The sequence below is a fragment of the Anser brachyrhynchus genome (assembly GCF_964034855.1).
Source record: "Anser brachyrhynchus genome assembly, chromosome: 2".
Lineage (NCBI taxonomy): Eukaryota > Metazoa > Chordata > Aves > Anseriformes > Anatidae > Anser > Anser brachyrhynchus.
In genome coordinates, this window is record NC_137695.1 from 125,937,619 (window position 1) to 125,949,893 (window position 12,275).

The 12,275-nt window shown below is 35.1% G+C and overlaps 1 protein-coding gene across 8 annotated transcripts in view; it reads left to right on the top strand.

The window, feature by feature from the left end:
• LOC308188926 (uncharacterized protein C8orf34 homolog) overlaps positions 1 to 12,275 on the top strand; it is a 237,369-nt gene that overhangs the window by 120,141 nt on the left and 104,953 nt on the right. The gene's annotated exons all lie outside the window — the stretch shown is intronic.

The following is a 12,275-nucleotide window of genomic DNA, read 5'->3' on the forward strand; positions in this document are numbered from 1 at the left end:
CATTTATTGTTGTCCTACTCATCAGCTATATCTCTAACTCCTTTTATTTGGTTTCCTCTCCCAACAAATCTTCAAGTTAGTTTGCTTATTTACAAAAGCCAGTCAACTTTTCTTTAATCAGTAGGATTTTTGGAATATTTTTTTTAAGTTTGTTTTTCTACAGTGTGGTCTCCACAACTTCCATGTGTACTTGGGATGTCATCAAATAAATTACATAGTACTATGTGAAATTAAAAGAATCACATGTGGGTGCTCTGAAATACCGAGTTGGACTTTACGCACATCTTCATGACATACTGCCATGAGAACCATGAAAGCAGGGAGGAAAAGAGAAGAGAAATGAAGGAACCAGCTAGGGAAAAAAATGAATCTGCCAAAGCCATTTAAGTTCCATAAATTTGTCATAAATTGCAGAATAAAATTGGAGAATACAACAATTGTCTGAACTGCTCATGATATATCTCTAGCAAATAAATTGTTTGGTCAAGGATTTGTCTGGTGTTAATGTTAGACATTTTAGATTGCTACGCAGTAAGAGTGTAGGGAGATGCTTTATAGAATCATTAAGTTTGGAAAAGATGTCCAAGATCATCTGGTCCAACTGTCCCCCATCCACCAATATTACCCACTAAACCATGTCCCTGTGTATCATATCCAACCTTTCCTTAAACATCCCCAGGAACGGTGACTCCACCACCTCCCTGGGCAACCTGGTCTAATGCCTAACCACTCTTTCTGAGAAGAAATTTCTCCTAATATCCAACCTGAACCTCCCCTGGTGCAACTTGAGGACATTACCTCTTGTCCTAAAGATCATCAGAGTTATTGGAGTATAACAAAGCTGTAACAATACTAATGAGACCTGAGGTCTTTAAGAAGCATTTGGGGGAAAATTTGATAATGAGCTGTGCAGAAAATAATGTCTGGAACTTGACAAGTGGATCTTATTTAACTAGCAAAAGCAGAAAAACTGATGACTGTAATTAGAGAAGAAACTGCCGTTAAACAAGCCATGTTACTGTATGTACTGTCTACAGACAATGCTACTGAAACTTCAGACAACAAAGAGAGAAATTAATGAAAGCAGATGCCTCTGTGAGGAAGATCATAACTACTAACAAACGGCTGCATTTAGAAAGAAGGGCTCTTGGATGGCTTCCTCAAGGGAAGGGAGGAAGCCTACTTCTTCAACTTCAGCTGTGCATTAGATCTCCTTTTTATTGTTTATGTTTAGTCTGCTCTCATTGTCATTGTATTCACTGCACAGAAACCATTGGGGTGGCTGACTTGTCTTTTGAAATGGGATGAGTTCTCCTATCTTGTCCGGGTATGTAACCCCAGACTAATTCCATGGCTGAGGATGGGAAACTACCATGGAACGGGTACTGCACCATGCAGCATTGGGATAGAGTCTGATGAAGTGAGATAAAGAAGAGGGGCAACCTCTGACACCCCATACAGATGTAATAGATCCTGGAAAAAGGGAGGATGCAGAGTTTGCTGCTGGTGTGTTTTTTACCAAGTGATCCAGGTTTATATTCTGCCAAATTAGACCAAGCAATCCACAGAATCACAGAACAGCCAAGGTTGGAAGGGACATCTGAAGATCATCTAGTCAACCCCCCTGCCAAGCAGGATCACCTAGAGCATGTTGCACAGGACGGCATTTAGGCGGGTTTTGAATATTTTCGGAGAAGGAGACTCCACAACCTCTCTGGGCAGCTCTCTATCCCTCCTGTAGATACTTCTGCCCTTTCAGTGAACTGCTGTTCAAGTGTGAGTGTCTTCTCACAGTGTCTGGAAGGTCTTCTCTTCCAGGCTGAGCCATTTTGGTGTGTTACACTCAAAAAAAAAAAAAAAAAAAAAAAAAAAAAAGGAAATACTGGAAAACACTGAGAATACGTAACGTTACCTGGTGTCTTGGTGAGATGGTAAAAGCCATGCCTACACTGAAAGGAAGATTTCTGCTCATGCAAAAATTCCTTAGCTGCTATGTGTCTTGTCAAAACTATACAGTTGACAACATATGCAGATGCTGTTTTAAAGGTGATTCAGATATATTTACATAACTAGACTCATCCCTTTAACTGCAGTGTTAACATAAACCAAGAGGTGATGGAATTAGATAGAATAGGACTTGATTACTGGGAGTATGAAATATCTGCTTCTAACAGAATTGGGAGTAAAGCCCTGTGTGTGTGACTTTAAAGGATGTCTTTAAATCCCCCCTTTTCTTTATAGACTTTACTTCCTAATTTAATGTTTTATGGAGAATAACCTAGAAAAGGTGGATCCCATAACTAGACATTGGGATTTGAGGAGAATAAATTGTAATTTCTGATATCAAAATCATGATGTAATATGATAATGTGTATTTGGAAAACCTAAACATTTCATTTTCTCTTTAGACCTGGCACAGTTTTGATTCCTTCTTTTTTCATAGCTTTCTTTGCTGCTTCCCAAAGGTCTATGTAAATGTATAAAGAATACTTTTTCAGAACAGAAGGTACAGACCATCCAAATGATTTGCAACTGAATATTCTATTATGTTTCCCACTAGGTTCCATTTTACAAGCTTCATTTTTTTTATTGACTTCTTGATTTTGAATCATTATGACCCCTTTTTCCCTGCTAGCATTATTCTCCATGGTGAATTTTAGGGGGTTAATTTGTCTAGAGTGTAGGCTTTTACATAGAAATATAACAAAGAACCCCCTAGAATTTGAATTTTGCTTGTTTGTGAATTTTATAAAAGTTTTTATTCTTTTTCTATGTGCAAACATGTTTGAAAAATAAACCTTTAAAGGAAACAGCTAATTTTTGTATAGTCATGAAACAAAAACATAGGAAACATGAAGATATCTTGTCATACAATTTGTATTTATATTTAATCAACAATATACAAATGTGACAGAAAGAGTAACCTCTCATATCCTCCTTATAACCCATTGTATAGCTCTATTACCTTAATGTAATAGAGGTATAAGTGTGGTTTTGTTCACGTATGTGCATAAAGAGTGGTTTTTGTATGTCTGCTTAAGAGGTAAAGCCAGCTGAGTGACTCAGTCTTTCTGGCAGAAACATTCTCCTTTGTTAACATTCTTAAAATTTGAGAACAAATGACTTCAAAGTTTTTAGGGGAAAAAAAGTGTTTCCAAATTAAAGGGTTTGGTACAGATGTCATTTTGTGAGGAAAATTCTCTGATTGGAATTCATGGATGGACTGTTAAGAAGTTTGTCTTCAAATGTTACCAAAACTTTTGATTATGTATACATAATTTTTTCTTTCCTGTCTTGCATTTCATGTTGGCTTTCTGTCTGTGTACTGTTTCTAAGTGGCAATTCTTAAAGAAGAGGAAGTGCAAAACATTCCAGATGACTTGTGTTACCATTTTTCAGTCGTTTCCCCTTTATTTTCTTTTTTGTAACCTTAATTTTATTGGACCTCCTGTTTGAAAGAGATGAATTTTCCTCATGATTGTTTGTGCTAGCTTCACAGACCTTGTCCTATGTTTTCCAAACAGTTTTAGTGTTTTATTTGCATCTTTTCCCTTTTAAGAGTCGAAAATCAGACTGGATATCAGGAAAAGGTTCTTCACTAAGCGGGTGGTCAGGCACTGGAACAGGCTCCCCAGGGCCGTGGTCATGGCACTGAGCCTGCCAAAGTTCAAGAAGCTTTTGGAAAATGCTCTCAGGCACATGGTCTGATTTTTTTTTTTTTTCTGGGCGGTCCTCTGAGGACCCATGAGTTGGACTCGATGATCCTTGTAGGTCCCTTCCAACTAGGATATTCTATTATTCTAAAATAAATGAATGAAACTATGTCTAATAGTGCTTTATAACTTTTCAAAATTTCCTTTGATTTTGGAGAATTATGGAGAAAAACATATATTTCCTTTTGCTACGTAGAAAAAAATAGTAAAACTAAAAAGATTGTGAAAAATGAAAATGTGCTGAAAAAATAGTCAAAAAAATTAGTCACAAGAGTTTATCTTTTTTGCTGAGTTGAATCTGGGCAGTGATCAGTTTCCTCAGGCTTGATGTGTAAAAAAAACCAAGCAAACAACACAATCGTCTCCTCTTTATCTCTACTTGATTTTGAAAGTGTTAAATACAGCTAAAATAAGCCACTTCATCTCTCCTTTTCTGGAATGGTATACCAATATATATTGGTATATATACCACATGGTATACCATCTTATTTGTTCTTCTGCCAAAATAGAAAAACACTGAAGAGCAAAAGAACCTAGGAGAAGTTTTTGCTGGTCCTGGTGGTTAATCAGAGACAAACAGCAAAAATGGAATTTTGAGAGTTAGTAGGTCAATGTGTTAAATTTTCAGGGTAACACACTCATTTGTCTTCTGTGTAAGCATTGCCTATTCTTTCACTGGCTGGTGTTTCTTTTGAACATCTTACTATATGCAAAATTGAGAATTTCTGTTTCATTTCAAATGATTATGTTTTTTTTTTGAGTTCTTAGATCTAAGATTTACCTCTAAAATGCACAAGATATTATCACTTTTAATCACAAATCTTAATTAGTTTCATGGCAAACTCTGAATGAATTTGTGTTTTAAAAGAATGACCAAGGTCTCACTATTTTCAAAATCCTTACTGTGAGAAAGGAACAAGACAGGAGATTTATATCAAGTGCTCAGACAGAAATCCTGGGTGAAACAGACTTTTTTTCCTCCCTCTTTTTTTTTCCCACTGGGCAAATCCACCAAGCAATAATTTCGAACCTACCTGAAGTTCTCAAATACTGTGATAATTAAAATACCATCTGTTATCAAGAATTATGTAAGCTGTGAAGAAACTACTATTTTCAGATGAAGCATATATCTCTTTAAAAGGAACAGTGGATATCAGTGTCCTTGCATGACATAGTGTTTTCAGAGATGACTGATTTAACAGCTGATTTTTATTTAACAGCTCTTTTATTTCCTTAAAGGCTGCATGTGTATGGTAGACTTGTTTTTGACATACATAACTGTCAGTCTGTACAAGGGAAATGGAAAAATTCTGTCTGAAGAAAGATAAGTGTTTGCACGTTTGTGAAAACAGATTGGTATACTTGAAACTCATATAGTAAGTGCATAAGATTTACGTGGAAATTACATCTTGTACATACATACTAATGCATTGTTCCTATGATAGAATTTCTTTTGTCAATGTGGCATTTAGTGCAAGGGGTTAACCCGAAGATAGCCCTACTGTAACTGTAACTTCACTGACAGGGAATAGTATCTGGTTTTGGTTCTGTAGGCAAAATACAGTATAAGATTCTGTGAATTAATGATGTGTCACATCTTTTCTAAGAACTATTGATCAGCTGTAGTTATATTAACTTTTTTTTTTTTCTTAATATCAGGCTGCTTGTGAAAGATAGAACTGGAATGACAGGGTTGGTAAACTTGTAAACATTTTTAAAAATGCTGTTAAATAATCCTAAGGAAAGTAGACTTAAAGGACTTTTTAGTTCTTTTGAACGTACTAGTCTTGATCTGCAGTAGTGTAAGCAGTAGGAGCATATTTGAAAATGAAATTAAGATTACTTTCTGTTTGTCTAGTTCTGAAAATTGTTGTACTGTCTGTTAATAGAGGGTGACATCCATATCGTCCTGTCCTTCATTTGTAGAACTCTTTTTCTTTTCACTGACAAAACACACTTAGCCCCGCTGCAATAACTTAAAAAGCCCAAGGCTTTCCCTCCTTTTCCCTCACCCTCTTTGATGTGTGCCTTGCAAGCTAATTGTTTATTGTGATGGTTATAGATTCTTTCTGTTTGGTTCTACACTGTGATGTATATCAGCGATAGCAGTTGCTTCTGGATGAGAATATAGGGAGGAAACCAGCAGCTCATGAGCTTAGGGAAGCTTGTTGGTCATAATTTGAGGCTCTGGATAACAGTTTAATATAGCTCTTAAAGACACACATGCACACGCACACACATACAACTCTTTCACAAGTCCTGGAAAAAATGGTTCACAGGGGAAGAAAGAGTGTTAAGTCTGAAAGGACTGACAAAGACTGTAATTTTTCTCCTGTGAGATAATGGTTTGAAGCCAGCAGCAGATAAAAGATTGCCGTAAGAATGGCTTAATTCCCCATCTTGTAAAAGGATTAGATAATTCAGTCTCTTTATGGATTCCTTACTCTGGGAAATATATTTCCACTTTGGGTTCTCTTCAGAAATAGCTGCAGAGTGTACTTATTTAAATGCACAAAGACCTGCATTCAGGCATTTTGAAAAGGCAAACAGCACACAGAAAAGATTATTTTGCAGGCTGTATCAATGTATAAATTTGCTCAGCAAGTGAATATTCTAGTTTTACCAGCTGAAAATATTATGGATATGAATTATGTATTGATATGGCAACTTTCCACAGAAATCTTTGAAGAGTGACTGGAAAATAATGCTTTTAATTTGCAGAAAGAGAATGGACTACAACCAGAATCCATTTTTAACTGCAGCTTCTACAGATTTGCAAATAATTTGCTGTGTTTCAGTGTGCAACCACTAAGAAATAGTGTCCTTGAGTGCAAAAGTAAGAAACAGATTTTGATCCTTTTAGTATCAATGGAAATTGAGTTATTTTATGTAAGGCTAAAGGCTTTAGGTACCTTAGATCAAAAAATCTGAATGCTATATATCTGACAAAAACCAGAACTGGTGGTAGTAACAACAGACTCCTGCCTGTGAGCTTTACACCACCCATTTAAAATGCATTTAAAGGAATTACAAATCTCAGTTGGAGAACATGCTGAATTTGTTACTAAGTTTATTTTCCTACATTTTATTCAGAAATTTTGCTAAATACCTGTATTTATTCATGTGCTCTTAGAACTTAATTTTGGAAATGTCTGCTTTCCTGGAAAATGTTCTGCAGGATAATCCAATAGTCCTCATGATTCATTTCTCTTCAAGGCTGATGCTTCCTGTATTTTGGTCTATGCTGAAAACAGAAGCTATGACACTGATTTTTTAATACAACAAGGTGACATGTTGCAGAGCTTTCCCATTGTTATTTGAAGCTTGAGAAGTGCCAGCCACTCTCATTACTCACTGAATTCACAATCCTCTGTTATTTCCCCCATAGATCTGGGACATTTTTCTTCCATAGTCTCTTGACTTGAAATTTGTATTAACTTCTTTCAAAACCTAATCTTCATTAGGAAGCTAGAGTATGTAGTTAAAACTAATGGAGAGTTTTACTAGCAGAAGAGTACTTTGCCTGTATATTGCTTAATAATATTTATTTAATAGAATATTGTCATTATATTAACTGGTACAGTCTATACTGGAGAACTGGCATTTATTATTATTTTTTTAATCATTACCTGTTGATAAACTAAGAATTTTGCTGGCACAGTTTTAACATTTTTATTTTTGTAAAATACATTAGTAGAACAAATGGAATTGGTCAGAAATTCCTGGCATTATATTTAGGTGCTGGTGAAGCATTGGATTTTACACCAGTATAACTGAGTGCGGAACTTGTAGAGACAGTAAGTCAGGGTACATGAGATCAGAATTTGGATCAGTATGTTTGGGAACAAAGAATGAAAAAAGCTAACTATATTATAGGCAAGTCAGGACAGATGATTATGAAGTATTGTTACTGGTGTGGTGTTGAGGTTGCTAGGGAAAGGTGCGAGAAAACATTTGATGTAACCTAAAAGCATGCGAGGGCTTTCAAGACTTTGCTTGTCTGATCACTGTTGCTATTAATGTCCCTGCAGTTATGAATATATATTTGCTTTATGGAAATTATAATTCAGTATTACGGTGTTATCAAAGAGAGATGTCAGATGAAAATGTGGTGTTTAAAATTACAGAAAGGAAGTAGATGATCTGAAGAAAATAAAAACCAAAAAGTCCTCAGCTTGACTGAGATTTGCTTTGGTTACCAAAAAAAACCATCATCTTCCTTCTGTGAATAAGTTTGGGATATTCTTTAATCTTACAAAATGTGTATTTATTTATTTATTTATTGAGCCAAATTAATAACTACTTCCTAACAAAAATTAACTTAAAATGCTGAAGTATTAGGATTATTTTTTTTTCAACAAGATAGTTATCCTATCTTTTTGAAGTAATTTAAGGAAAATTAATGATTCAACAAAACAAAATCTCCTTAGTTTAGAGTCCAATGCAAATGTGACACTACATCTGTTTTTTTCAGAACTGAAAACTTTTCTTTGTGATTGTAGCCTTAAAAATGTACACTGATCTTGGGTGAATGTGAAAACAACTTTGCTGTTCTTTTTGCTGTAAGATTTTTTGCTGAACTTTCCCCTACTTCTCACAATGTTTTTCTAAACATTGTCAGCTGAAGCCTCAGCAAAACAGATCAGGAATTTTCCAATGAAATGTGTGTTCGTTAGGAAATAATGATTCATAGAAACCAGAATATTTTACAGAAATTATCCAGGTTCAACAAAATTTAGCTGACACAGGGCAGAACAGAGAGAATGGCTAGAGCTGCAGTTCTCAGGCATATACTTTCTCACTTCCTCCTTGGAGAGTGCCCTTTACTGTCTTAGAACCCCTCAAGGAACTTTTCTTTATTACTAAAAAAGCCAGAAGAAACATTTGTATTGTCTAGAAATAGCAGGTTTTCAGGATTTCTTCTGAAGTGGAATTTCAGAGTTTCTGTTGTTCACCTCTAGGGAACATCAGAATTGGAGCCGATTAGTTCATCTCTAGTTTGGTATTTTAAAACAGAAAAAGTCCCATAATCATTTACCAGAATCTGAAGGCCAGCATGTACAGCGTGATTTCAAAATGCTTGCCTGTAGTTGTTTGTTTGGGTATTATATAAGAGCTTGTCCAAAAATGCTCACCCTGCTTTTGTTTCATTTTCTTTTCTTGTTCTTCTTCTACTTCTTCTTCTTTCTCTCTCTTTTTGGCACCTCAGTTTGTCAGAATAGTATTAATATAAATATAACCTCAATTCTTCTGACTGTGATCAAGCCACCACCCTCCTTTGAGGGTGAATACTGTTTAGTATTCAATTTAACACAGGAAAGTTCCCAGAGGACAACCTCTACCATAAACTAGCACAAGGCAATTTATAATGTACATATTTTTAATTGGTAGTTTACACAAAACAGCAAATATTAAAGAGCATATATCTCAATATTCATGTATCAGAAACATTTCTATTTTGTGTTCAGGATTTTTTATTCCTTCTTATTATACCCTGATGTCAGAAAGTACCTATGCTTGTTGTTAAGTGGTTTCAATTATTTCTATGAATCTGATCTTGGAAGTAATTTTCTTTTTTCTCATCCGTTAATATTGCAAGAATGGTGATTACTGGTGAATATTTTTGTGTTGTAGCATCCTGCCAAAACAAGAAGTTTACTTTGGTTTCTTTTACTACTAATTTTAAGAATATCACATGACAACAGTGTCGATATAGAGGACAATCATAGTATATGCTGACATTAGCAATTTAGTGCACTAGAGGAATTCATCTTGCATCTATCTGTATGTGCACACTCAAATATAGACATACCTATAGCTGCTCTTCAAGAGAGACTTTGTTTTACCTGTTAAAAAGCAGTTTTCTTAGGCATAAATGCACAAACTTCAAATTTTAAAATGCACGCCAACTTTAAGTCATGGAGGAAAAAAAAAATTCAGCTTCCTTGACTGTTTTCTCTTAGTTTTCTCGCCAAATGATAGTTTAGTTCCAATGCCCTATTGTCTGGAAACTGCAGCTGATTGAGGACTACTGCATAGTTTTAGGGAAGGTACAAGCGGAGAAATCACAGCTTCTCTAGTATTATCCTCTCCTTCCATCTCCACTAATCCCATACTTAATTATAATTATAATTAGTAATTTTAATTATAATTAGTAATTATATTATAATTAGTAATTTTAGAATGCTGTTAGATAGATTTTGGATTCAAATAAGGAATTGTTTTGTTGTGTCATCTTGTCTCTTTCTTTTCAGCTTCTAAGTGGGATCATCAATCTAACTAGTCATCTCACATCTTTCTAAAGCAGCAATTACCATAATGTCAAGAAGCTGTACTTTTAATGTCTCATGTACATTGGATATTGATGGGTATCAGAGAGATATGAAAACAAGACCACAAATTCTGTCACATAAAAAGAATGGGGAAGTATAATGACATGCCATGCAGCTGATTACAATAAGGAGCAACAATAAACTCATCTGGACTTTGGATACTGTCAGCTTTTATTTCTTGTCAAATACAAGTTCTGAGAAGGACTAGCTTTCAGATAGTAGTGATATGTTTCACCATATATTCTGCTTAAGTAAAATCAGTTGGATTAGAAAACAAGATCACTGGGAAATATATCTGAGTGAGCATATTAGTGTGAATAGTGAACTGTGTTAGAGAAATTAGATATCATTTCAAAGATTTGCATATTGCAGAGATCAAATCTTCCTCCCACAGGGACCCTTTCCAGTGTCTACTTCTTTATAGCCAGAATTCAAATTATGTAGGTAGCTCCATGTGTAATGCTTTTGGCATAACTAAGTAGCATGTATTACACTATTAAAAGAACTTACTATTGGATTTTAGAAAGTAAAAGGAAGGTGATCTGAGTTTTTCAAAGTTGTCATGAGGCAAAGGATCCACTTAATTGTATGTAATTTCATGAATAAAATGAGAATCATTTAAATCGTTCATGTCTGGTTTCTTGGGGGGGGGGGGGTGGATTTATGAAATCTCATAATGGGAATGAGTTACAAAATCTGTAGAATTCTAAAGGGATAAAAGAAGCAGCTCCTACCTACTTCTAGAGATATTTTTTTAGGAGTGCAATATAAGCAGAGAAGGTTGGATTAATTTTCCTTTTAATTTAGCACAGATAAATTATCAGAATTGTTGCGGGCAAGTGTGCATTGCTTCTGTTTCCTATGATTCCATATATATCCTTATACACTTGAATATATGCTTGCAGTATATATGTGGCTGTATGTAATGCAGGAGGACAGGTCAGTTTTAATGCAAATGCAAATGATGTGATTTTTGAGGTCTTCCTCCCTTACATGGTTATTTCATTTGGAGTTTTTCTCCCTGTTTGAATATCTTTATGGTAATAGTGCATACCTACTTGTTTCTGTTTTACTGTTGTCTTTAGAAGAGCCTGCTTTATAAGTTGGATTTTTAAAGAATTGGCAAGTAGAGCATTACAAACCAGAAGAATTCATAAATATTATATAGAAATATTCATAGAATAGTTTTCATAGAATTCATTTTCAAAATTGTGTTTACAACTTCTAAGTTTTACCTTTTTGTTGCCTTAAGAAGTTTTGAATTCTATGGTAAGAGTCATTATGAATTTATACTGAGCTTTCTGTCCTAAAAGGAAATAAATTAATTATTGGGGAGAAAAAAAATTTAGAAGATATGTTAGATAAATGTGCAAGTCATAAAATGTGAAATTCAGATAGGGCAAATATGGAGATTCTGCTTGGTTTCAAAGGTTAATTCAAAGACTCATGTAAAGCAGATGCAGAGAGTGAGAATACAGAGTGAAAGGAACTTCTTTTAAGAGATGAGTTATTTCTTTCCCCAAGGTTTTACTTCAGTGCATTCTTATAATTCCTGGGCTCTGCAAAATTGGCTTGCATTTTTCTTATTCTTTTCATGTCTGAATAAATTCAACTTAAAATAAATTTTATGTAAATGGCAGTTATATTGTGTTAAGCGCTACAGACCATCTCTTCAGAGTAAAATCTGTATTCAGGATTCATAGAAACCTGAAGAAGGATGGTGGGACTCTTGGGATACTCATTTGAAAAACAACAGATACAAGGCATATTTTTGTAAATTACTGCCAAGGCACTGCAGTCAGCCAATGGAGGAGGAAAGCATGAAGATGATACCTTCAATAAAGACTGGATTTTTCTTTTAAAAGGGAGGAAATACTCTTGTGTGTATTTACATGTAGTGGGTTAACTTTGGCTAAGAGCCAAAATCCCACTCAGCTGCTTGTTCACTCATTGTCTTCAGCAGGAAAGAGGCAGACATTCTCGTGAAAAAGCTTGTGAGCTGAGATTAAGACAAGGAGATTGCTTACCAGTTACTGTCATGGGCAAAACAAACTTAACCTGGGGAAAATTAATTGAATTTATTGCCAACTGAAATGGACTCAGCTAAAGAGAAACAAGAGTACTAATATTACAATCACCCCTTTCCTCCCCCTTTTCCCAGGTTCAACTTCACTTCTTCATTCCAGACTCCTCTACTCCCATCCACCAGCAGTGCAGGGGAAATGGGGGT